General features: G+C 40.2%; 1 long non-coding RNA gene across 2 annotated transcripts; it reads left to right on the top strand.

Annotated features, from left to right (window-relative positions):
• The first annotated feature begins 6,969 nt into the window (after window positions 1–6,969).
• Window positions 6,970–11,387, top strand: LOC108265102 (uncharacterized). Of its 2 annotated transcripts, XR_001812613.3 has the most exons (4): window positions 7,176–7,347; window positions 8,454–8,542; window positions 9,678–10,105; window positions 10,435–11,387. It is a non-coding gene; the product is annotated as an uncharacterized LOC108265102 (long non-coding RNA). The 2 variants fall into 2 exon arrangements; XR_001812612.3 differs by having other exon boundaries at window positions 6,970–7,347; window positions 9,678–11,387.
• Window positions 11,388–27,341: the final 15,954 nt, after the last annotated feature.

Genomic DNA, 27,341 nt, shown 5'->3' with positions numbered 1-27,341 from the left:
TGCAGTATTGATTTTCACCCTTGTCCCTTGCACGCAAAGATTTCTCCAGATTCTCTGAATCTTTTGATGATATTATGTACTTTTTTTTATGCAGTACAATTGGGGTTGCACTGTTTGAACTGAACCGCATGGTTTTCTCCAGTATCTGAATCTTATATGGAGAAGTGCAGGCAGATGATTGGTGTGACACAGCTGTATCGTTGCATCCCAGCGCCCCCAGCAGGACACCACTGCTTCGTTCTGACTCTCTGTTCCCTTGGCCGCCCAGCTGTGTCCCCATGCTTTTGTTGACTTTGAAAAAAGATCACATAGCTTCCCCGCTCAGCATAGGGGGGACAAGAGAGGGGAGAGAGGGTATTCATAGGGCTTTGCTCCAGTCATAATCACACACACACACACACACACACACACATATATATATTCCCTACCTCATCTTGATGAAGGAAAAGTAACTGAGCTAATGTTTGCACATGCAGGCATCTGTGTGTGCATGGCTACTCTGAGCCAAAGGGCAAGTGGAACTCTCAGCTCGGCATCTGGTTCTTTCAGTAAAACACTCGTTGTCTTTTTCTGCCCCGGTTCCTTGGAAGAGGAAGCTTTTGTGTGACAGGGGCAGGAATTAAATGGTGACAACAGGGAAGTGCACAACTAACTGTCACACTGACTGACTGACTGTCTTCACTGAGAGTCTGGTTGACTGACTGAGAGATTGTCTGATTGACCAAGTGATTGACTGACTGACTGTGTGTCCAACTGACTGATTCACAGAATGGGTGTGTGAGTGTGTATGTGATTGCGCCCTGTGATGGATTGGCACCTGTCCAGGGTGTACCCCGCCTTGCGCCCGATGCTCCCTGGGATAGGCTCCAGGTTCCCCGTGACCCTGAAGAAGGATAAGGGGTATAGAAGATGGATGGATGGTTGGATGGATTGAGATTTTTTTTTTTATCTGTAATGCATTTCAGGACAACTTTGGGAAATTAAATAATTTCACTCACAATCGTGTGTGCTAGAACAAACCACCAAATATTGACTACATTTTGCTCCTGCTTTTTAATCTAGATTTGTTTTGCTTTGATGTACAGCACCCATACTGCCATAGAAACCCAAGATCAAGTCTGATCTCCATCCCCGATCGTTCGAATCATAATAAATATAAAGGGCATCGCAAACAGATCAGCACTGGAAGGAAACTCAGCACTGTATCCCAGAACCAGCCTGAGGTTTTATCTTCATGTCTGCCTGCCCGTATTACCTCCCTTCAGCAGTTCTGATAGATGTGAAGCAGGTCAAGGGCGCTGCACCGACTGGCTCCCGATTGTGTGTTATCATGTGTAGGGGAAGCTGATTGTGCCAAAGGCCTCAGGAATTCAAGCCTGCACTAAGGGAATCTTTGAAGGTCACATTTAATTTGTGTGTGTAAGCAAAGTATCCTGTTAATTTGACCTTTTTTTGTTTAGTCATAGTCAGAAAAGTCCGTTTTCATTCATTAGGGGTTGTTTGCGCAGCAAATATGGAAATGCAATATAAAATATTAAAGTTAAAAAGAAGAAACAAAACAAATGGGATATTCAGAGGTCAGAGTAAAACTAAAGACACAAATATAATACAGTTAATGGAGTACAGTTATAGCATGCAGTGTATAGTGTATAGTAATAGAGTTAACCTTTATTTCAGAATTCAAAAATTCCAGAAAAAGCCGGGAAAATCTTGAAAACGAGGTCTTGAACTTTTTCATTAGGAAAAGGGTAAATATTGTTTTTGTTTGTCTGGTTTCTTTTTTTTTTTTTTACTCTGAGTAAAATGTGATGATGTAAATATTTAACAGAACAGACTCTACACACAAGAGAATACTTATTAAAAAATAATAAAACGAACGCCTTTAAAAAATTGCTATTAAAGTATTTCTTAAAATCGAGATTGATGGGGTGCTAGGTAACACCATATGAATGTCAGGTTTTCTCAAAAGTCGGCATGAACTGTGTGTTCCCAGTAGAAATGCAACTAGAACTTTTAATTGTTTTATGGTGTGTAAAATTTACAAAGGTTTTTAGTGCATTTTTAATGCATCATTCATATTTACAGTATCTAATCATATTTTATCATCAACAATCAGCTGCCAAAAAAAAAGAAAAATTGGTAAAAATAAAAATCTGGTTTCTGATTTGGTCACCGGATGGATATTTTTGTCCCGTTGTAGTTACTGTGTATGAATTTTAAAGACATTTTTATTTCACTGTCAGGATTAACACTGAACCTGTATGCACATGTATCCACAAATGCGATCCATGTACATGCGGAATAAGAAGTCACTGTGTTGTCTTTGATATGCAGACACGCGTGCTACAGTAATTAGCGCCAAAGTTAGCATCCTGCATCTGTCCCATTCTGTGTTCTCTCACCGGATGAGAGCAGCTAATAAAGTGACACGGCAAACATGGTACGATTACCAAGTTGTCATAAGCATTCAGTTTCACCCACGTCTGGACAGCTTGCTTTGCAAACAGCAGGGCTAACGCTAAGGATATCTGTCAGCTCCTTGGATTCACGTAATAAAAGATGTGAAAGCTTCTAAACCGAAGTCATTAGACCATGACCTAGGTCATGGTACATTGGTGACTTGGTGTGTATCTCTGGAAACCATGTTAACTACTCCCTGAAGAACATGTGTTTCAAAGCCAGAAGCAGAACAGGGACAAAAGTGAGCCCCATTCGCTCCACTCATTCTGCAGACTTCAAAGCTGTCCTTCATGTTCAATTAATTGAATTGCACTCTTGGTAAGTACAGTTCGTCATGTCTCAAATATCTTCAGACGGTTAATGGGAAGCGAGGGGATTGCTTTGGGCCTGGACTGAAGGATAAAAACGTGGCCAGATGTTTCATTTTGCTAATTCTTTCTTCGCCAGTAGACCAACTGCATGCTGAATTAGCTGAACATATTCAGCCTGTCTGTTGCAATTGCGGGTTTCTAGAAGGATCTTTATCTCAAAGGACATTTGTTTCCACTTATGAGTTCAAAGAAGTCCATTCATGTTAGTCAGAGCTGGTTAGCGTGAAGATAATGCCGTCATTTTGTATTTTTGCAGATTAAAGCGCAGAGCGTTTGGTTTATCAGGGAAACTTTGCCCGCTTCTGTTCTCTCTCTCTCTCTCTCTCTCTCTCTTTTATTTATTTATTTATTTATTTTAGTGTGACCCATAAAGCCTTGCAAAGGGAAATTATAAAGCACGGTGAAAGTAAAATGTGACGGTGGAGATGAAAATGAATGAAGAGCTAAATTAGCCTGAGATGGACGTGCATGCCAATTTTCATCTCTGTTTCTCTACATCTCCATAACCTTTTAAAGTACCAGTTATCAGTGACGCTTATATATGAAATACATGATAAGCATAGGCTTTTGTATGGGCCTATACTGAGTGGGCTAACACAGCAGATTATAGGTCTAATCTGATGTTTTATTAACATTTTAATATAATTCTCAAATTCTTCATTTTTTTCTTCTTCTTCTGTTACTGCAGTCAAACATTCATTTTGTCAAATATTTAATATTATACATTTATTACTACACATTGAATCATGATGTTTAATTGTTGTAGTATCTCTCACGCAACAATGGTGTGAGAAGAATGGCCAGACACAAATAACCACTCTTAACAACCGTGGTGAGCAGAAAAGCAGGTGTACAGGTGTTCATACAGTCGAAGGTACAGTAAGTGTACATGACACGTAATACTGCAACAAAATAAGTATAAAGTTAGTTAATGTAATGTACATTATGTGTTTATAATTTAATCGTGTTCAAGATGTCTGAAATTACCAAACATGCGCCGCTACTTCAGCATTAAATAAAACGAGGGACACCGTATGAATCTCCATCAAAGCTAAACATGGCTTGATCACGAGCAGGTAAACATTGACGGATGGAAGATTTCTCCCTCAGGACGAAGCCTCTAATCACTCTCAGATCTCAGATATGAAAGCTAGCCTGAAGTCTGCCCTCAAATGCCATTCGAGGTGCCATGAGCTGGCTCTGAAAGCCTTCCCTGGCTGTGGATAAATGATGGGGGGAACTGGGATGTTGGGGTGGTCGGGGCCTGGGGGTTGGGGGGGGGGGGGGGGGGTGACTTTGCAGCAGAATCTTTAACATTTGAATCATTAATGTTTCATCAAAGTGTGTGGGAAACAAGAACGGGAGCGATCAGGCTATGGAGTGCCCCTGCAAAACCCACCATTTTTGAAACAGCTTGATGTTGAGATTTCAGAAACGACTAGGCTGTGGTTACTCCTTTCATCAGGCCAGAAAGAGAAGCAGAAGAATTATTAAACCAGCTTGCTTGAAATAAAAAAAAGCCAGTTTTAGTATATTTTCTCTGATCTTACTCAGCAGCAGTCTGTAGAAAAGACATCTAATGTTGCCCCCCCCCCCCCCCCCCCCTGCTATTAATGACTCTTTTAGGATAAGTTTAAACCATGCGAATTCTGCCTTAAAACACAGAGCAGTGGAACAAAGTGCAAAAGACATGGCATGGTGCATCAAAAAGGCCTAGCAGTGAGTAAAAAAACAACAAAAGGTGCAATAATAGACATTTACATTTTATAAGCAACATGTTTTTGTAACTGGAAACACAAAGGGAAGGCTTGTATTACATGGAAAAGAAGACATTTCATTATGTTTTGCAAGCACACAACTTTAAAAAAAAAACAAACAAAAACAAACAAAAAAAACTGACTAAGAAGCAATAAACAGCATGACAGGAGAAATTTATGAGCGGCAGAGAAATCATAAAAGGTGAAATGTGTTTGCCTTTGACCAGGGACTAACTCTTCCTGAGCTCATTAGGGCTTTGCCTTAAATCTGAGCTCCAGAGCAAACAACAAATGCAGCAGCTCATTTCCAGACATGAGAGAATTCTCTCCTGATGCACGCTGACTGCTCTTTGAGCAGGCGACAGAAATGAGAAATGACAAGTGTTCATTCATAATTCATGTCAAAGTCTATTTCTGTGCATCCAACCAACTCACCTCTCACTGATCGTGTTTACATCAAAAACAAATGATGGTCGATGAAAGGAAGCGGTTTTGCACATCAGGGGTTGAGGGGGCAGTATTTATTTCCCCCCACAAAACTGAGACAAGAGAAGTCTCAAATGTCTGTCCTGATTAGTCTGGGATAGGCTCCAGGCTCCCTGTAAAGGATAACGGTATGGAAAATGGATGGATGGATGGAATTAGATCCCTGATAACAACTTTAGTCTTATTTATTGTGTATCTGTTTTTGTTTTTTCTCATTTTTTCAGTTTGGAAAGACACTTTACACAAGCTTTACACTGTTATTCTTGTCTCATTGTGATATTTTTGGTCTTTTTTATATCTGCTAGCCCTGTTGTTTTCCTTTCTGAAGGCCGGGACGTGGGTGCAGTGAAAGGACTAGTCTATAACCAGAGTGACACGAGACATCACAACACCATTAAGGAGTTCATCCTGGGCCTCTGCTTTTCAAACATTTTGTTCTCAGGCATGTGGTACACTAATATTAACGACATTACTTTTTTAATAACAGTAAAAAAAAATATTACCTATTGCGTGTTTAATGCTCTAGTTTGCTGTGTAGCTGCATTTATAAGTAAAAGCAAATGTGTTTTGTTTTGTTTCTGATGATTCTAGGCTAAATATAGCAGCCAGTTATAGCTGTGTGTGTTGTGGGCCGAATAGTGCTCCAACTCCAGTAGCCGCATTAAACATTTTCACAGTTTTCAAAATCTGAGCCAAAAATGTCCCACATGCAAAATGAAGCCAACCATATCTAATGCTATTGGGCTGGAAGTGATTGTGTTCTGGTGCATATCATGCCGGAGATTCGGCCTCATCAGGACCGAACTGTGGTTGTGTTCTGCCAGCCAGTTTTAAATGAGTTTATCCCTATAAGTCAGTGGTGCACCAGGGTATCAGGACTAGATGACATCTATCTGGCCTTTGATTAGGCCTACTGCATCTTCTGATGGAGATAAAAATATATTGTATTGTTTAATTTGCACAAGAGGATCTTACATCAAACTTTAATTTGACTCGTGGGATGGATTTGAACATTACATCTAAAGAACAACGATGTTGCTAAAACAGTGTCTGGAATTCATCAGACCCCTGCTGAAAAAAAGCATTAAATATTTCCAGTGGTTTCTTTAAAAAAAAAAACCAAAGGGGGTTTTTAGGTTTCTTCTGGATTTTATGTTAATGTAATACGTTGTCCCTAATAGCGTAATAAATTTTATTAAAATGTTTATCATATACCCATGAAAGAAGGCTAGAAGTTTGGTTCTGGTGCTATTTAATTTTATCCCTCTGGTTGGGATTTATTATGGTTTTTAATGGTAACGCTTCACGAGATTTAATGTTCCTCAGTCATTATGGTGGTATGTATTGTTTTTTTTGTTTTTTTTAAATGCTTTTCTGTCCCTTAGTAGTTAATGCATCGTATAAATAATTCATTTATCATGGGAAATTATTAGAAAAAGTATTAGAGTATTAGCAGAGTTCCTCCATAACTGCTGGGGAAAACATGGGAAACTCCAAACAGACATTATAATAGGAGCTCATCATCAAACTTCAAGAATGTGATGAAAAGTACCATGTACTGGAAGTCATTAAGACAATTCCCATAACAGCCCGTTTATTTTTCTCCTTTTCCCCCAACAGGATCACTGCTTCCTTAACGTCAGCGTTATAATAATGAACATTTTTTTCCCAAAATATTTACAATAACAAATGTTTAACTGATTGTGGAATACATTCGAAGAGGAAGTAAAGTTTAAACATGCATACAGTTTATTAATATCTTCAACCTGTTTTAACCCCCCCCCCAAAAAAAAAAAAAAAAAAAAAAGGAGGACTGTTGTACTTGTTCAGGAAACTATCAGCTTTTAAACGTCTTTCTACCCACAAGATCTGTAAGTTTGTACTGTATTGGTCTGTGTTTGAGCGCCATCTGGTGGACAGACGCCATTTTGAATTGAAACTCGTCCGCCATCTTGTAATTGAGGTGAACGAGGAGAAAGTAGTGCCGATGTTCATCTCACTACCCAAATTGAACTTGTATTCTTTCACTGAAAATAGTACCTTGTCTTATGTTGAAAAAAAAATATTTGACTTTTGATTTTTAAATATCAGTCCCTATAATATGGAATAACGACCAAATCAAAGAAGAATAAAACAGAATCTATAAATAATTAATCTAATTGGGATGTTAAAATAAAGGTGATAAACGTGGCGCGGATTGATACATGTCGGAGAAGAGGACAGCGCGAGGCGGACGGTTCAATTGAGCTGTTCGTCAGGAGTGTACAGTCACGGTAAGGATGTCAAAGACAAATAGCATTCAGTTTAACACTTATGTCTACAATTGTCTTCTTGTTTTTAAACAAATGCTAGTTAAATAGTTTGCAGTAAGTACCGAGCAAATGCCAGACAGTTTTAGTCAGATAATTACCCGTAGCGTCCTACTCTAAATTACAATACTCGAATAAAATGTGTGTTCAAAAAAGTATTAAAAGTGCTTTGAGTGCGGAAATTATATGAATTACGTTTTTTTATTATTATTTTAAATCCCCCTTTGGTCGTAAACGCCCAGTCTAATGTTTTTTTTCTCCCCGTCATGAAGAACGTCCACATAAGGGTTACAGAATTTGTATTAAATCTTCGTAATGTATTCCCAAAACGAGCTTAACTTTTCTTTATGTAAAAGAAATGCTATTTAATCGACACTTCTTTATTTAAAAACAATGTTTTTGTTAACAAGAAAAAGCGCTAACCGTCACTGCACGAGGCAGGCAGTTGTGGAGCACGCGCTCGGTATGAGGCAGTCAGGTGTGGAGCACGTGCTTGATAGATCTGCACATATTGGGACAAGTTTGTATTTATTGTAGTTTTGTGGAGACTGACACGACCACCGTTTAACTGATTGTAGAATACATTCGAATATTTTTAGTAATAAATCATAGCAAACTGTGTCTAAATTCAGTACTAATGAACTAATTAATCCACCAAATAAATAAAAAAAAAACATGTTTCAAACGCCCTCCAGGAGGTATTCAAGCAAATCTCCGAGCAGTTTACCGCCATGTTCAGGCGTCGAGCTTTCCTGCACTGGTACACCGGCGACAGTATGGACGAGATGGAGTTCACCGAAATAGAGAGAGCAATATGAACGACCTTGTGTCCGAGTACCAGCAGTATTAATGATATTTAACGTTATTAAAATTCTTTCGTTTGTTATTCTTTCGTTAATGTTATTAAAATTGTTTTGTTAACGTGTTTAAATGTTTCTTTGACTTGCTTGCACCTAAACAGGGAAACAATGATTTAAACTCTATATTTCCTCTACACTGCTGTATAAGATTTAATAGGATTGAGTTCCTTGTCTAAATCTTTTAACATGTATAGGATTTCTCTTGGACAGGTTAGCATACCATGAAGATCCTCGGGCATAATCTTATGACCTCTTTAAGATGCAGAAGAAGACGACATTCCTCAGACATCTTGGTGCAGGTGGTTAGGAGCTGCTAAACAGGGGAAGTTATGACTGAATTGTTTTATTTAAAACACAAACTATAAACCCGTGCACTTAACTAATGGGACAATAGGTAAGAGTAGAGACCATATTGGGTCGCCTCACTTTAGAGTCCCAACTTTATTTATTTTATACTCTTCAGGCAACCTTCCCAATTGTTATATGCATTCATGTTACTTAAATCACTTAATGTTGGTGACATCAGTGCAGTTTTAGAATAAATAAATAGATATAAATAATAATAAATATTAATGCCTCGGTGTAAATAGATATTTTCAGGAACTGGCTAGGACTGAGCTCATTTACCTGAGGTAAATCTTAATCAGCTGTTGAAATATCGTTCTCATATATTCTTTTTTTCTGTGTATTTGTTTAGAAACTGACATGAAAATGGCTTTCCTGCCAAATAAAATCTGTAAGAATCCAATTAGTTGACAGGGAAGTGGCAGGTTGTCATTCATTTCCTTTTCCTTGCTTTGTCAGTCATTAAATACAGCACACGATACTCCTCCCCACAATCTACATGCCACTCAATGCAAAGCCTTTCCCTTAAAGTCCTAATAATACACATTTAAAGTTACACCAAAGGTCAGGTTTTCATGCTAATCCTCTATTCCAGTGATACCAAATACCAGTGTAAGGAAAGATTTCTTTACAACACCATAGAAACACTCTACTGACTTCTTAAAACATATCAACAGTAAAAATGGCAAGAGGAGGGGAAAAAAAAGCTATTGCTATACAGCACATGGTAAGTGAAAAATGTGTGATGTGATAAAACTTGTAAATGAATTAGGTTGAAAGGTCTGGAAGGATCATCTTCATTTGTATGCTACTCGGGCAACCAGTCAAGACAACAGTGTTTTGAATTACGTTGCTGGTGGCAACGGTTGTCAAGGCAACATTGGAGATTATAACTTTGTACAACATTGTAATTTATAACAGTAAATCAGAATGATAAGTAGATCATTTTATGCCAGCCTAATATTTTGGCACTCTGTAGAGTAATGTGCATTTTGCACTACTCTAAACATTTTTCTGAGACGTCCTGGCATATGAAAGAGGTTTGCCACATGAGGGCAGTGTAGACTAAATGATTCTTCTTTTCCACAGGAAGTACAAGAGGATCCCCATGCTCAGTGTTAGCCAACTCCAGCAGCACACCTTCTTTATCTTCCAAAGTCTGCTTCTCCCCAAAGCGAGCCACAAAACCTGACTTGGAGAAGCACACGTACAGACTTATTAACTGTTGCATGGTCTGATATCCTGCACATATTATTCATCTGTTCTCAGACTGATATGTAGCTGTAACATGTATAGTGTATGTGTGGTTACTACAGACACAAAGCTGCTGTTTGAGGGTCACCACAGAAGATCACTGATTCTAGGACAAATTTTATGCCGGATGCAAAAATCCATTTTCCAGGCTTGGGATCGGCACTGAGAGAGCAACGGCTCGTGCAACCCTCAGTGGCTGGGGTTGGTTCCCTGACCCAGAATCAAACCCGGACCGCGGCGATGAGAGCTCTAGCCACTAGTCCGTGAGGGAACCTGTTAATTTCTCGATGCAGTAAAGTGTTAAAATTCTTGTCTGTGGCAATCACTCTTATTCTACAGATGTGGTAGATAGCGAGTAGTTTGAAAAACACTGCAGTATTACTTTATGACCTAAAGTTGACTACTAGGGCACAAGACAGCACTCTTGCCCCTGCAGAACTATGGTTATACCCCGTTATTTTGCTCCATATAAAATAATCTGGACATCTACAGTAGGATGTTTGTTAATGCCTGAAAACTGCAGTTCCCACTATCTCTTATTACTCCTTGCCCTGCTGCCAACTTACCCATCCTCTCTGGTCTCTGATCGCAGGACAGATGATTCACTCAACATAGTTGCCTGCAGACTGCTGGAGCTGGGGCAGAACTCTATCCATGCCATTCTGCTGGCAGTGCAGTGCCATTTGACCAGCAAGTACAAACACAGAGATGACGGTGCTCCAGGCCAGGTCCCTGTGCCTCATCTGAGAGAAGTGCTGAACATGTAGAACATGCTGTGTCCTCTGTCGCGTCCCGGAAGACGCGTGGCCAGTGGCGGAAGAAGATCGGGAAGCGCTGGAGGAGCTCGTCTCCTGCGTGACGCAATGCTGCTGAGGCTTAAGAGGGTGCCGGGCCTAGCGGTGTGCCTGGTTTGACTGTTACATAGTTAATATAATCGTAGACCATCAAGTAGGCCTCTCGAACCAGTGGATCAGGGCTGGAAAGGCCCTGGCCAATCAAATCTATTAGGCCCATCAATGCTGTATCCAATCAGGGTCTTGGTTTTCAGTTGGGATTTTCCTGCATGATGATCTGCCTTGGTATCTTTTTGTCAGGGTTCTGCAAACACATTAAATCGCACAAGCAGAAACCTACTTAGATTCATCTGTATAATGCTAGCAGTAAAGTTGTTGTGATCCTTCAAACCTTCCTAGGTACAAAGTGTCACATCAAATACACACATCCACATCCATCCACGTGTCCACAGACGCTGGAGTGACTTACCCCTTGAGAATTATCCAAGAAGTCCCAAGAACACTAAGGCTCAGTTAGCAGCTGGAAGAACAACAACGAATTAGCTCTTTTGTCTGCTTTCTCGGTCATCTGAGGTGCAAGCATGTGTGTATATTTATGCATGTGTTCCAATATGTTGACCCTGGTTATATTTAGCGCTCCTGTTGGTTGAACGTGTACAATCTCGGAGCATCAGACCACCACCACCACCCCCTGTCCTCTGGATCCAGCTAAAAATATTACGCACTCAGATGAGTGAGCCTCGATAATTCTCTCTATAAAACTGATCAACAGCTTTAGCCTCATATTTGGTCTGTTGTTAATGGGCACCATTTTGAATAAAGAGTACTTTAAACAAATCCTAACATAAATGCAGGGTGGGATTGCATTTGTATCCTAAAAGCATTGCGTCATCAGAATGAAAGCCACCCCGCCTTGTGCCCGATGCTTCCTGGGATAGGCTCCAGGTTCTCCCGCGACCCTGAAAAGGAGTAAGCGGTTGAAAATGGATGGATGGATGAATGGATGGAGAATGAAAGCCTGGTTTTGGAAGCAAACTCGAATTATTCTTCAACTCGATGAGATTTGTGATTTTTGTGGAATTGACTTGCATGTTATAGCCCTAGACGGCCAACAGAGGGCACACTCAAACCACTGCGTTCAGTATTATTTCTAAGGCGTCTTTCTTAACTTTAAGGTTTCTGACATGGGAAAGTCTTCAGGACTTCACAGCACCAAAAATTAAATAATAATGAAAAAAATGTTAAGTTTTTTTTGTTGTTGTTGCTATTTAACTTCCTTGTCTTCAAGCTAGAGAGAAAAAAACAAGGGAATGCTTGTTTATAGCTAACGTTATAGTAATGTAAGTAAGAACAGGAGAAATAACTTTTCCCAGGGGGTGTTCCACAACTTTTCACGGTGGCTTAGTGGTTAGCATGTTTGCCTCACACCTCCAGGGTCGGGGGTTCGATTCCCACTGTGGCCCTGTGTGTGTGCATCTCCCTGTACTGCGGGGGTTTCCTCCCCCAGTCCAAAGACATGCATGGTAGACTGATTGGCATGTCTAAAGTGTCCGTAGTGTGTGAATGTGTGTATGTGATTGTGCGATGGATTGGCACCCTGTCTAGGGTGTACCCCGCCCTGTTCCCAGTGCTCCCTGGGATAGGCTCCAGGTTTCCCGTGACCCTGAAAAGGATAAGCGGATGGATATATATATAATTGGCAAATTGCTGTCATATAAGAGGAGCAAATTACTTCCGGTTGTGTGGTTATAGGAAAATAATCAACAATGGAGTGGGAACAACACCCTTTAGGTTATGTTCCTATAACAACATGTCCAGTTTTATTCCTTACACATGGCTTGGTTGAAACTGGATCATACAGTCACTAGGAGGCAGTCCTGTACCAAGAACCAGGTTTGTTTTAAGACTAACAAAAAGATTTATTTATTTATTATTATTTTTCCCCTTACTATTTAGAAAGCATGATGCTCGTCTTATCACCTAATCAGTCTAATCTGTTTTCGGATGGAAATTTAATAGAAGGGGGTATGGCATTTTTGTAATTCATTCGTGCCTATCAGCCATTCGTTCCGGAAATGTGAACATGTTATTCCTGTGGTAATTAATGGTGGTTATTAATGAGCCTGGCTCTGATTGTTGTGCGAGGCCATGGAGCCTTTCAAAAGAGCACGACAAAGCTTTAATATGCGACAGTGAGCTAAGTAATTAGTACAAAGTAGTGCTCATCATCACTATTTCTGCCTCGAGTACTAATTACTTTTAATTAAGTGGAATAAAGCACACCATAGAGAAGAACGGATACATGTTCTTGCTTTATCTGATGCGCATGAACTGACTTCTCATGCCTTCATAATGCTCTGTGGGGGTCTTTATTGTTTGACTCATTTGACTAATTTGACTCATTTGAAAGAGCAATCAGGACTGACCTTAACTGGTACGAGCAACAAATGGAGGTTGTAATTAAGGGGCTCTGAGATTAGGAGAGAAACTGAAAGACTGGACAGAAGAACGAGGTAACAAGAACTTTCTAAATGAAATGGAGCAAACTGTACTTTGCCTTGTCAGTAGGGTGGCGCCATCCATACGACATGTTTTGTATCTTTAGTATGTGTATTTCACCTGGAAATCCACCCGACTGGCCACCCATCTTCTGAACCTCCAAACCTAGACAGGGTCACTGGGAGACTGTCTCAGGGGACTCGGGGTACACAGTGGGGGACGCCCCGGACGTGCCAAACCATCACAAAGCACAACTGCACACACACTCGCACAGTATGGACAATTTCAAGATGCCAATCAGCCTACAATGCATGTCTTTGGACTGGGGAAGGAAACCAGAGTACACTGAGTAAACCACCAAAGCGGTGGAGAACATGCAAGCTGCGTGCACACAGGGCAGAGGTGGGAATGCGAACCCCAAACCCCGGAGGTGCTAACCACTAAACCATCAATGTTGCACTGTAAATGGAAAACAGTTTGAGATATTCTCGTTTTAATGTTAAAACGAGAATTAAAAAAATCCGGGTTATTTTTCCAGGTCAGATGCTAGAGTAGGATTAGTTAAACAGGATTCGCTAGTTGGGTTCATACTGGGAATACTGCGTAGGGGATACTGACCTGGAAGTCGAGGCAGAGCAGCCACAAAAAGTTTGCGATTGCAAGTAATGTACATTTTCATTCCCATTTAACTTATTTTATAATTATTTGAACCGTTGAAATCATTTTTCTGTAGTAAATAGGCTATAACATTTTCAACATGATAGTGAGTGTTAGCATTCTGACAAAAAGTACACGAGCTAGTTATTTGTGAGGGAAAATGTGGTTAAAGTTTGCTTCTTTGGTATTTCTGTAAGTGGATTTTAAAGATTAGATGAAAATTTGTTCATAATTATAATGACAGTTAACATGAAGTCACCTGAATTTTGGCTGCTACGTAACTATTAATGTTACTGCTAGCTAGCTAGTTAAAAATGACCTCATGTTTTCTCTGTAACTTAAGCACAGATGCGCACATGCTTTCAAAAGGTACATGGAAATGATGGTCATTATGTTTGAGTAAAGCTGTCTCATGCTAGATGGTTTGTTTTTTTGTTTTTTTTTGTCCAGCAACAAGGAAAAGTACAGTTCGGTACTTTTATTTCTGGGAGTGTGAAAGTGAGAGGCTGAATTTTCCACCAAAGCTTTGAATAATCAGTCGTTATTTTCCCATTTCGGTCTCTTTGTGGTTTATGGGTGGTTTTTGAAGCCGTTTAATTTCCTGTCAGAAGTGGATTGCTTATACGAGTGTGAGTCAGGGGGGATTTGTGTTTTTGTTTTTACAGCATGCAGTTCTCAGCTCGAGGTCCGATGTCATGCAGGAGTTTAATGCTCTGCTCATTTCCTGGACCAGCTAAGATAGAGATCAAAGCTTCTCATACGTCCAAGGTGTGGACACACGCAGACGCGAAGTGTGTGCACGTCATCTGGATCACATCCCCTTCATGACTTTATTCCTCTCTGAACACTAATTCTGTTTTTTGTGATATAACCATGCTGGCATGTCCCACTTTATTAAATTTCCTCCGGCAGACGCAGGAACTGGATCACTGAGCACTCCTCCACTCACGTTTCTCTACAGTAATACATCAAGCACGTCTGCTGTGATTATAATTGGGGACATGTGACCTGGTTTGGGTGACTTATATCTTCCGATGACAACGATGCTGCATCAGCAACAGTGTTGGTTAAAATATTAAACACTGGTGTAAAAAAAAAAAAAAATCAGTTCAGAACTTTATATCTTCCTTTCTGAGTGTGTTGTATACACTCTTTTGAGGAGAAAGTAGGCAAAGCATGCTCAAAAAGTCACTATTAGTTGCCAGATGGTGATTAAAAACTAGTAAATATACTAATTTGCATATTCATTGATTCATCAGGATTATTTTCATGTCATATCATGTAATATGAAGGAGGATTTTTTTAGACACTTAAAAAAAGAGAAAACTATAGTTTAAAATGTATTTCTTATAGAAAGAAGGCATCCACAAACATACGTAGGTCCAAAATTCTATCATTTTTTATCAGGAATGCAGACAAATGAAGTAGTCCTAGTGAGGAATCAGGAAATAATTAAGAATATGGATACAGTATTACTGTAAATATTCAAGAAAAAATGTTTAGAACAAAGAACGAACAAGTGGGCGGGTGGACAAACAATGGTGATTGGTTGTTGGTAACAGTGGTGGTCAGTGATTGGTTGTTGAGAGCAGTGATGCTCAATGATTGGTTGTTGAGAGCAGTGGTGATCAATGATTGGTTGTTGAGAGCAGTGGTGATCAATGATTGGTTGTTGAGAGCAGTGGTGATCAATGATTGGTTGTTGAGAGCAGTGGTGATCAATGATTGGTTGTTTGGAAAAATGGTGTCAAGTGAATGGTCTTTGGAAGCAATGGTGTTCAGTGATTGGATGTTGGGCACAATGGTGATCAATGATTGGTTGTTGAGAGCAGTGGTGAGCAATGATTGGTTGCTGAGAACAGTGGTGATCAATGATTGGTTGTTGGGAAAAATGGTGTCAAGTGAATGGTCTTTGGAAGCAGTGGTGTTCAGTGATTGGCTGTTGGGCACAATGGTGATCAGTGATTGGTCATTGGCTTTACACAACGATGGTGAGTCGATTGAACCTGTTCTCTCAGCTTGTATAACCAGCAGCTTTGATGTGAGCTCCGGAGCCATATGAAGTGCAGGACAGTCGCTAACGTCTGCTCAAAAAGTTGCAAGGCGCTTTTATTTATTAATTAATTTATTTATTTATTACTTTTTTAAATAAAGTTGCTAAAGGGATCTAAAACGTTGTCAAATCTGGAAACAAATTCCGAAAGTTGTCAGTACTGGTCATATGTCCAGCATTTGCATTTATAACCACCTCCAGTGTCTTTTGTATCCTCTGAGCAGCCTTCATATCCTTTTAGTTGTAATATTCAGGTCCAACCAAGTCTTTTCATTCCTTTTTCATTTTAACACCCCAACATGCTTGGTATTGTTGTGTCAGCAATTCAACAAAGCAACGGAGGAGAAAAAAAAAGGCTCTTCTTCCTATATTCTTCGCTCCATAATTATCTATGAAGTGCTGTATTTGTGAACTGAAGTGCTTCTGGGTAATAAGCAACAGTGCTTTGGGGCTTTTGTCAATCTTTTATGGAGTTATTATAGGAAAGAGTCTTCAGTGATTGTTGTTATCAGTAGGATGGAACGGCAGGTATTAATTGTGTTTTTGTGCTGGAAGGACAAGTGAGAAAAGGATCAAGAGAGAAGAGAAAGAGCATGAGAGAGAGAGAGAGAGAGAGAATGTGTAGGAACATGTCTGCTTTCATAAAGAGCAGAGGGGATGCACCGCAAATGACTGGATGTTTTTATTGTATTGCACCAAGGGCACTTGTCAATTTCCCCTTCTTCATCCACCTAGCACTTATCCGACCCCCTCCATTACTCTTTTCATACTTTCCTTCTCACCAACCCCCCCTTCTGCAGAAAGTGGAATTAAATAGAAGAACAGAGCAAAATTATCCTGGGGTTATTACCTTTAATAGGGACAAAGTGCGAGAGACTATAATTTGGCCATTTGCGGTTTCTCCTCTGGTCTGGAGGTAATTTTGATATGAATACAGAAGGTTGAACATTTTTCGTCCATGTATATCAATTGTGTGTTTTATGCTTATATGTCAGCCTGCCATGTTTAGCTACTTGCTGCTTATCTAACGGTCTCTCAATGTATTTAGAACAATGTAACGCTCAGGTAGAAGACAAAATAAAGCAGATATGGAGAGAATAATGTTTTTCCTCCCTGGTGAACAGGAAACTAGCACAAGCTAGTCATTAAAACTTAACTGCTTTAGTCTTTCGCTAAATGACCAAGTATAGAACAAAACAGGCAGAAGGGAACGGGAACAAAAGAAAGGAATGGGGGGGGGGATAATAGACAGAACCGAAAGACAGAACGGAAGCGAATGAATGGAAATTGAAACATGAAAATAGAATGTAATGAAGCCAAAATAACCACAAAACAAAGTAACAAAAAAAAAAAAAACAGGAAATAGCTAATGTAAAGGAAATAACAGAATAGAAAGAACAGAATGTAATGCAGTGAACAGAACAAAACCGTGGATACCAAAAAGAAAGGAATGGAACTGAAAGAACTTTACCAACAGAACCTAGCGAATGTAAAAGAATGGAAAGTACAGAACAGAACCGTAAGAACATCTCAGTGAAAAGGAGACAAAAAAAAAAAAAAAAAAAAAAACGACATCAGTGCATATTGCTGTTGTGAAAAATGGCAAGGTTTCAGTCTGGTCATCCATCATTATGGACTAATGAACAAAATCCTGATTCATCACACACACACACACACGTGTTACAGGATAAAAAAAAACTGTCAGTGTTAGCATGGCTAGCAGCAAATAAAAGCTAACAATACCAGTTAGCATTATGCGCTCTCGAATGCTCAACTTATTAGCGAGATCTGTGTTGTCTGGTGAAACGTTAATGAAACCCTGTATTACATGATACTAGTCTATTACATTAGCCTAGTCTTAGGCTACTTAGTTGAAGATTAGCATGAACATCTCACCAACGTGACATGGACTTCTAGGTTAACTCTACATCTAATAAGGCCTCTGTCAGAAGAACATGAGCGTATGCCATGCCAATAAATAAAACTTAAACTTGAACTCATTAGCAATGTTAAGTTTGAGTGTATGATGCTCGTCCTTTTGTGACCTCATCTGACTTTTCTGCATTTCCAAAGAGCCTCGACATGAGTGTGAAAAATCAAACTCTGTGTTTTTCGTCGTCAATAGTGAGCCGAAGGTGTCGGGGGAGGTAGCCGTTGGGGGTGTGTGCTTCAGCGTTGTCGAGGAACAGCGGGATGGTAGCGGTCATCGCTCTCAGACCCCCATTTCTCTCTCAGTCAGAGGCCGGCGTGCTGAATGGATGAAATTACACCGAATTCTCCAATAATTGAAAATACCGATCCCACCTTACAGTCCATTCCCCCTCTCAGCATCCAGCAACATAAATCCCCCTGCCTCAATCTTTGTCTATCTCTCTCTATTTCTCCGTCTGTATGTCTCTTTCTCATACAAAATCCACCAAGCCCCAACAAAAGCCCTTTTTTGTAGCACTTTAAATGGCCCCTACCCCATTTTGTCCTCAACTCCCCCACTGAACTGAATTGATGCAAACCGGCGGCATCCCAATTACCGTCTGCTGGCAGGACAACACACACACACACTAACAAACACACTCACACACACACACTGGTATGTCTCCCGGCCTAACACGCGCACACACCCTGCTGTCAGAGATTGCAGGTATTGATGCTGTACCATTGTGTCTCATAGCGCAGCGGGATAAATAGTTTGGATAGTCTACGCGTAATCGGGACTCCTCGGGAGGAGAATGCTTTTTATTGATCTTCTCCCCTTTATTTGCTTGTAACTCTACGCTTTGCAGACCAGAGAGACATTTTCGAAAGTCCCATTTCCACACACAAGACACCTGGGGACAGATTTAATTGTGTACATAATTGGGTAGAAGATGTAAACTACAATACAGTTGGTCTTTTATTTTAAGAAGAGCGACACGGGATTGTTTAGGCCTGGCTGAGGAGGAAGAACGCAAGTAGTATGCATGCAGTAGTATTCTAGAAATAGATTTTACCATCTAGTGCACTAAGAGAAAAGAAAAAAAAAAACACTATGCGTAAAGTACAATCAAGTGCATTTCAACGAAATATATGTGCATGTGGTGATTTCAGTCCTAAGGCATGTCTATAGCATACAGAATAATCCATTACACTTACATATAGCATATTATCCATTTAGTACAATCCAGCACACTATGGAGGAACTATACAACCCTAACAGCATGGTCAAATACACTATCCTGTCCCTTATGTCAAAAATATACTCCGTATATAATAATAGCCAGTACACTTAGAGTACGTACACCATGCTTAGTACAATTCAGTCTACTTTGCGTAAGATTACTATGCTTGTAGTACAATCCAGTGTAGTACAGCGTACGTATACGTATACTATTTACACACAAAATGTACTTCGATGCTTCCAGTACTATTTAATGCACTACCGAATAAGTGTATTCTTCTTATTGTAGTAACCAATGCACAGTATACTGTAGTATGCATATAGTCCAATCCAATGCCCTATGAAGTAAATATACACCATATATAGTACAAGTCAGTACACGAGTATACACTATATCAAATTTGGTGGATTTAGCACAAGTATACGGCACGCTGATTAAATGATTTGGTGTACTATAGATTTATAGTACATAGTACAGAGATATGATTTGATTTGTAATATAATAACGTACAGAAATGATACAAGTTGCACATTAAAATTCACGGATAACAATGGAAATCGGTTCCCCGATGCATCAGAGAACCAATACTGATAAAGTTCCTTGATACAAAAAGTTCTTATGGAAAGTACGAGTCTGCTAACTGGATTATTGCTCTATTAATAGCTAGCTAGCGAACCCTATTAGCTTTAATGAGTGCTACCGTTTGAGAGCCTGCACTTCACACCGTCACAATTCCCTCACACTCTCCGCCCACACGTTTCTATCTTTATGGGCGTTTTTCAAACGAACTAAGCTAAAACACCGCCGAACCTAACCCCTAACCTTTCTTTTAGCCGATCAAATATTGTTCACTGTCATGCAAAAGGCCACGCTCGTCGGTAACGCCACATGAGAGCGCTTGTGTTTTTTGTTTTTTGGGGGGTTTTTTTTTTTTTAAACTCGGGCGTTTTACACAGACGTCTGGCGCACAGGAAGTGATTAAATCGCAGCGCATGATTTCGAGAAATTGCTCCAATAAAGTTCAAGTGTCACTTGAATCATCCTACATGTAAAAACTGACACGTCGACGCTCTCGGCATCTTTATCGTGTAAGTAAAGTCACGTACTAAATGGGTATCAACGAGAGGCCTGAAGTGCTGCAGACACACGCTAATTAACAAACGAATTACTGCAGAGAGGCGAATACGTGGTTTCAGACTTCTTTTTCTCAAGCACTCATCACCTCCCACTCAGTTATTCCTCTCTTTCTCTCGTTTTCCTCTCGCGCTCTCTCTCTCTCTCTCAGACACTGATCAAGTGTAATGAATCTAGGTCATCTCTTAGTTTCATTAACCCGTAGCGTCCCGAGATCAGCCGTGAGGCAGTGCGTTCTGGATATGATGTTTTAGAGCTATTTTTACGCAGCAGACCTAAAGAAACAGTGCTGCAAAAAAAAATTTTAAATACATTTTTATACAATAATAAAAAAAAAAAGCTAATATGAGAAAGCGGCGACAGTTTTACCTCTGAACGTTACAAAGCGCCGACACTGGAGACTCCTTCCATGAATGTTAAAGAAACAGGTGCATTATATGGAAAGGGATGGTCAATGGTCAGGGATCAACGACTAACATGAACGAAGGTGGGCAGGAGCAACATGAGAGAATGAGAAACTAGATTAAAAGAAAAAAAACAGCACGCCAATCATTAAACAAACGTCATATACTAGGGCGGATGTGGCTCAGGTGGTAGAGCAGGTTGTCCACTAATCCTAGGGTTGGTGGTTCGATTCCACATGCCGAAGTGTCCTTGGGAAAGACACTGAACCCTAAGTAGGTCCCGATGGCAAGCTAGCACCTTGTATAGCAGCTCTGCTACCATTGGTGTGTGAGTGTGTGTGTGTGTGTGAATGGGTGAATGAGACACAGTGTAAAGCGCTTTGTAGCACTACCAAGGTTATAAAAGCGCTATATAAGTGCAGATTACCGTTTCCGTATACTTCTCAATGAGTAGAGTGACTGAGAGTCCTTATATGCTGTGTTGTGTGATTGAGTCCAGGTACTTGTAATCAGGTGAGTTAGCACTTGTGTGTGATGGGAATTGGAGGCCTTGGCGGCCATGTTTGTCTCTGGGAACTGCAGTTTGACGCCGGCGTTGTTCCTCACAGAAAACGTCACCATATCAGATATTTCACACCTTTTCAAATTCGTTTACGAGGAGAGTTCACCATACAATAAATATTTAAATTAGCTACTATAGAGAACATAACGTATTCGTGGAAAATTCTGGAAAAATGGAAACTTCTTCAGCACCTTCTGACCAATCAGAATTGAGATTTCAACACCACTGTATTATTATTATTATTATTATTATTATTATTATTATCATCATCATCATCAAGTCAACGTTAGCCAGCTAATTAAATAATCCGGTTGAATAGTTAACTTCGGCGCTGTTGACGTTACCGCTTTAGAAATCTCACATTATGTTTAATAACGTAATTAAGAACAGTAGTTTTTACTAAGCAGTATAGCATGATGTTATGTCTGCATGATGTTATAGCATGATGTTATGTCTCTTTGATCTGATTGGTCGAATGCACCATATGTTGTTTTTTTTTTATCTACTTACAGACCCCGAGGCGCCAGAGTTCCTCCTCTGAGCTGAGATTATATCAAGATAAACACATAACCAAATATTACAGAAAGTGTCGGATTTTGATGAAAAATCACTGGCTCCACCTTCGACGCAAATAAACGTCAGACGTTTTAACACACAGTGTAGACACTCATACACCTCATTAAGTACAACCTGCTCAAACATAAACACACACGAAAACTGTACTGTTGGAATGCTAGAGTTAAAGGATGAATTATTTACTAGATGGAAAAATGCAACTTTTGTTTTAAAATCCCCCCCCCCCCCCCCCCCCAACAATTCTCTCTCACTGAACTCTGAATCAAAGCAGATGGACTCATTTGCAGCCAATTAGGTGGCACACTTAAAGCTCAGATTCACCTACACAATTAAAGATTAAAGCCTTAATAGAAAACCCTTTCAGAGCCCCAACCGCCTCCTGGTCCAGATGGGACGAGAGAAAAAAGTCGCACGGGGACAAGAAACAATGAATCAGAGACTCGGGGATTTAGATAGATAGAGAGAGAGAGAGAGAGAGAGAGAGAGAGAGAGGAAGCAGTTACAGAGGTGGCACAGAACTGTTCATGCAGTTATTTCGCCTATTTTAGACCGTACCTCCGCACCATATTTTCTTATGAACTCATTCGGTTCTATTTTACAAAATATAAACAAATTAGTCAGTTTGTTTGGTCAGTGACCCTGACCAGGATAACACAGCTAATAAAGAGTAACGAACAAATGCGGGTAATTCATCACACAGCACCGTGACTGATAAGAAAATCACAAAGACTCAAATTTATTTTGGTCATTGTAAAATAACAGCACTCGGAGTTGCTTTTTGTTGTTGTTTTTTTTTGTTTTTTTGTAACAAAAGTGTACAAACTTTCTTCATACTCATATTTCTGAATTTTCTCCATGCTGGCAGCAGCCTGTTCGTTTTTGTTTGCTGGTTGTTTTGCATGCCAACCCATGATGCATTGCACTTAATGCTTGGTGTAGCACCTGCTATTTTGATGGTTTGAGCGATTGTGTCGACGCTCTTCAAAGACCCACCTTCTAACGTCATCAAAACGCATACATGAACATGGCCTGTTAATGGACATGGCGGCTGTAGTGTGACAATAAGGCGGTTGTTAAAGTGGGAGCAAGTTACTTTGTGCTGATAAATGATATTTCTTTTTATTCTGATTGAGAACGAAGCACTTGAACATGCATCAGCTTGCTCTTTCTCTCTCTACTGTAATCACCGCATCACGCCACCGGCCGCTGCCTAACTCTTTTTGTGATGGTCCACTTCACCTGGGCCGTAAACAGCCTCCAGTTCTACCTCAAACACACGCCCTTCTTTTTCTTATTCCTCGCTTTTCTTTCCACCTGATGTTTCTCCCACTAATGATCATATTTTTGTACGTAAAGACTGTACATGGTAAACTTTTGACTGTTTTACCAGCTCTGGGATGTACCAAAGGTTCGCGCTTGAAAGGAACTTAATCGCTACCTAGCAACTTTGGGTAGTTACATTACAAAATTAGTACACAGTTAGCATTATTACTAGCCCGAAAAGAAAAACCAACATCGTTAGATCATTTTTAAAAATGCTATTTTTTAAAATGCTGGGTACTTCCTGGAATGTTCAGTCAGGTCTGTCAAGTCTGAGAAGTTTTTAAGTAACATGTTTTAATAGAATTAAAACACACAATACGTGAACCACAGCAAGCATAAACTAGCTAACTAATAAGGAAGCTGGCTAACACACACACACACACACACTGAATTTAACTTTATAGCTCACCAGCCCCTTGAGCTAGTTATTTACAAATTTATTAAAGAATTAGCATTTTCTTTACTAGCCAAATGAAACAATATCAAATGACTACATAAAATAAAAAACACTCAATACGCTAACCGTTCAAGTGGTTAAAGCTGTGAGAAAGTTAAAGCTGGTTGCTAGGCAACCAGGAAACACAGACTGCTAGCATAACCTAGCTTACTAAGAGTGAAGCTAGCGAGATAGCTGGAGCGTGTCTCAGAGACAGTCTTGAGATGAAAGGTAAGTGAAAATATCTCAGGAACGTCAACATTTACCTCAGAAATGTTAGTAAAAGTCTAATAAATGAAAGGCCAGGCCTTGTAATGAATTTATAGCTCACAACCGTTAAAAAAATACAAACAAAAACAACAACAAAACATTATTGATCATCTCTATTAGGCCTATGTGAGGGTTTACTAAATGTTTTGGTTCTGGGAACGTTCTCGAACGTTCCGTCTGAAATTTTTTCCTCAGAACTCAAACTTTCCTCAGATCTCACTAGCTCTCTAATACCGAAACTAGCCGATATGTTGCCGGTGCATATTTTATAAATGATTTGAGACAAAATAACTGCGGGAAAACAAGACAAAACAGTCAGGAATATCAACATTTACTTCAGAAGTGTTAGCAAATTTCTAAGAAATGACTTCATATGACTGAAATGACAATGTAATTAGATTTAGCGTTGACCGCTAACGGGCTCGGCCATATGGAGAAACATCAGCATTGTGTTACGACTCGTAAGCTTGGCGCTATCATAAAATTTTGACAGAGATCGAAATACCACATAGATTAAAGAAGACGGGAAGTCAATGAACAAGAGAGCCGGAGAGAAAGGGGAAAGAGAGATCGCTGTTCGCGGTCCCTCTCAGTATCAGTACAGTCATCGGCTGGTCTGTAGCACCGAGGCTGCTGTCTGGCTCCATCCGGCTTATCAGACTTCTACAATAACACACACATACACACACAAAGTCATTTATAGGTACATACACACATACACATTCATATACATGCCACCCACTGACAACCAGACACATACAAATCTCAGGTACAAGTAAATGACCGGCCTTTTGGTCCATTTATTTATTTATTTATTTATCTATCTATCTATCTATTTATTTATTTATTAAGACCAGTTGTGAATGAATAACCACAGTATTAAGTTTACACAATCATAGGTTTTAGGATAAACCCCGGAACCATCAATCAGGGACTATGAATCCATGTCACTGAATCTATTTTGAAAACGTTTAACATGATCTCACAGGATAATTTAGCATGTACCGTAAATGTTTATATAGCTTTACGTTTTCCCACAGAACTAAAATAAAATGCTGCACAGGCCACACCCACAAGTGACAACAGTATCGGTCAGTACACACCCACAAGACACGAGCGATGCGATGTGAGTGTAAACGCAGGGTCAGACTCAGGTAGAGGGCGTGGTCTAAATGTCATTTAACAACTGGATTAGTATTGCATTTAAGCTTAGCAAGCATCGTTATATAAGAGATTAAGCATGAGAGTTAAAATCTATTGGGGATACTAAGAATAGGGATTAAAGCATGACTGTTATCTCTCTCTCTCTCTCTCTCTCTCTTACACACACACACACACACACACACACACACACACACACACACACACACACAAGTAAATGATCATGTAAACAGTATCTTAACTGACTTAAGTGCAGGTGATACCGAATACTAAGTGGAGGACGATCTTACTGAACAAGCATGATCATCACACACACACGCACACGTGCACACGCGCACACGCACACACACACACACACAGACATACATCCTGGGTTGGCCCCCCATTGTCTGTGCGCAGGTGTGTGACAGACGATAACCGAGAGAAGTGCTTTGTGGTTCAGCAAGGTGGACCTCCCTCTGAGAATCTGTAGTGGCATTTAAACACCCCCCCCACACACACACACACACACACACACACAGTCCTCTCACTCTCAAGTCGAGCCCTGGTATTTCCAAGCAGGTTAAACCCAAGGTTAAGCCCCAGCCTTAAGTCTTATCTCTCCAGCTAAGAACCCAGGCCCCGTTTCCCACAATGCACTTTGGGGTGTGCGGTTAGGACCCCGGCTTTCACAACTGCCCTCTTCACTGCCTGTTTGAGCTCCAGTGTGCCTCTATCACTGAGGGTCCAGCCGGAAAGGTGTGAGGCCCACTGCCACTATCTCTCTCACAAATGCCAAACCACCAACTGACATTTCAGCTACATGGCCTGATTCACCTATGTGTGTGTGTGTGTGTGTGTGTGTGTGGAAAAGAGAGAGAGAGAGAGAGAGATCTGTTATCATGTTTTAAATTAAATGTGTACAAATGACTAGAGAAGATCCCTCACTTCAGAAGAGATCTAACAAAGGGAAAGAAAAAAGAAAACAGAAAGATAAAACAAACCGACCCAGACGGAAAGCTTTGATTTAAGGCACAGTCAGCGATTCGGGGGATTTCAAAACGACAAATTCCAAACAAAACGCATCACCCTGTCACACCATTCTTTCCAAAGCCACACCTAGTACACCTAAATGCTAGTGCACGTCTCAGTTCTGAGTGGACAGGCAGGTAACGACACCTCCTTTTCTAAATTTATTTCTCACACAGATGAGACTACAGTCACTTAAATTTATTTCTCACACAGATGAGACTACATTCATTGCAGAATGAATTGGTTTGAGAACTATGATTAGAATCTGAGAACAACCAAGCCCTGATCACCACTGTTCCCAACTGCCAATCACTGAACTTCATTATCCCATACAACCAATCACTGATCACCACTGGTCCCGACATTCAATCACTGAACAGCATTGTTCTCAACTGCCAATCACTGATCACCACTGTTATCAACATCCAATCACTGATCACCATTATTCCCAACATCCAATCACTGATCACCACTGTTATCAACAACCAATCACTGATCACCACTGTTATCAACATCCAATCACTGATCACCATTATTCCCAACTGCCAATCACTGATCACCATGTTCCCAACATCCAATCACTGACCACCATTGTTATCAACATCCAATCACTGACCACCATTGTTCCCAAGATCCAATCACTGATCACCATTGTTCCCAATGTCCAATCACTGATCACCATTGTTCCCAACAACCAATCACTGATTGCCATTCTTCCAAATGTCCAATGGCCATTTCCTTCATGTCTGAAGTCTCATTTCCCAACTCTTCACTACCTTGCAACTTTTTGAGCATGCATTAACTACTTTCCCCTGAAACGAGTTGGTAATATTATTTATGTTCTGTACACTGGTTAATCTAAATGAACCAGTTCTTAATTACTGGTGAAGGAGCAGACAAACCAACTGACAAATGCAGAAATATTCAGCGTGTACACAAGTGTGAAGCTGACGCTCCATTCCTGTGACTTTTGAGTTAATAGTAATAGAAATGCTGTCAATCAGGCAGCATCAGAGCAGCTTCTATATGAGAGTGTGTCGAGCAGCTGTGTAAAACAATGCCGTGAGGCCTCTTCACATGTGCCATAGACTTCGAACTGAAAACTGTCGCCTTCGCTGCAAAAAAACAACAACAAAACGTTAATTGTGCGCTGTGGTACCGAGCTCGGTTTCAGTCCGTACGTGTGTTTATGAAGGTGTTTCTTACTGCATCTGTTCCTCTCCACAGGGTGCTAATGAACAGTCTTAGTCACCTTGGCTGGAGACGTTGAGGAGAGAGAGCGAGAGAGGAGCAGGGAGAACTGAGGCATGTTCATTCTATCTCATATCCTCTTTTTCTCACTCAAGAAATAACAGTACACCGGCTGGAGTCTGAGACCCTCCTCACGTTAATAGCTTTTCCTTCATTATATGTTTTACTGTATTCTTAATAAAGCAAAGCCTTTTTACACAATCTGCACAATCA

The sequence above is a fragment of the Ictalurus punctatus genome, chromosome 5 (assembly GCF_001660625.3).
Source record: "Ictalurus punctatus breed USDA103 chromosome 5, Coco_2.0, whole genome shotgun sequence".
Classification (NCBI taxonomy): Eukaryota; Metazoa; Chordata; class Actinopteri; order Siluriformes; family Ictaluridae; genus Ictalurus; species Ictalurus punctatus.
Note: the sequence above shows the minus strand (reverse complement) of the source record. Positions and strands in the feature narration are given on the sequence as shown.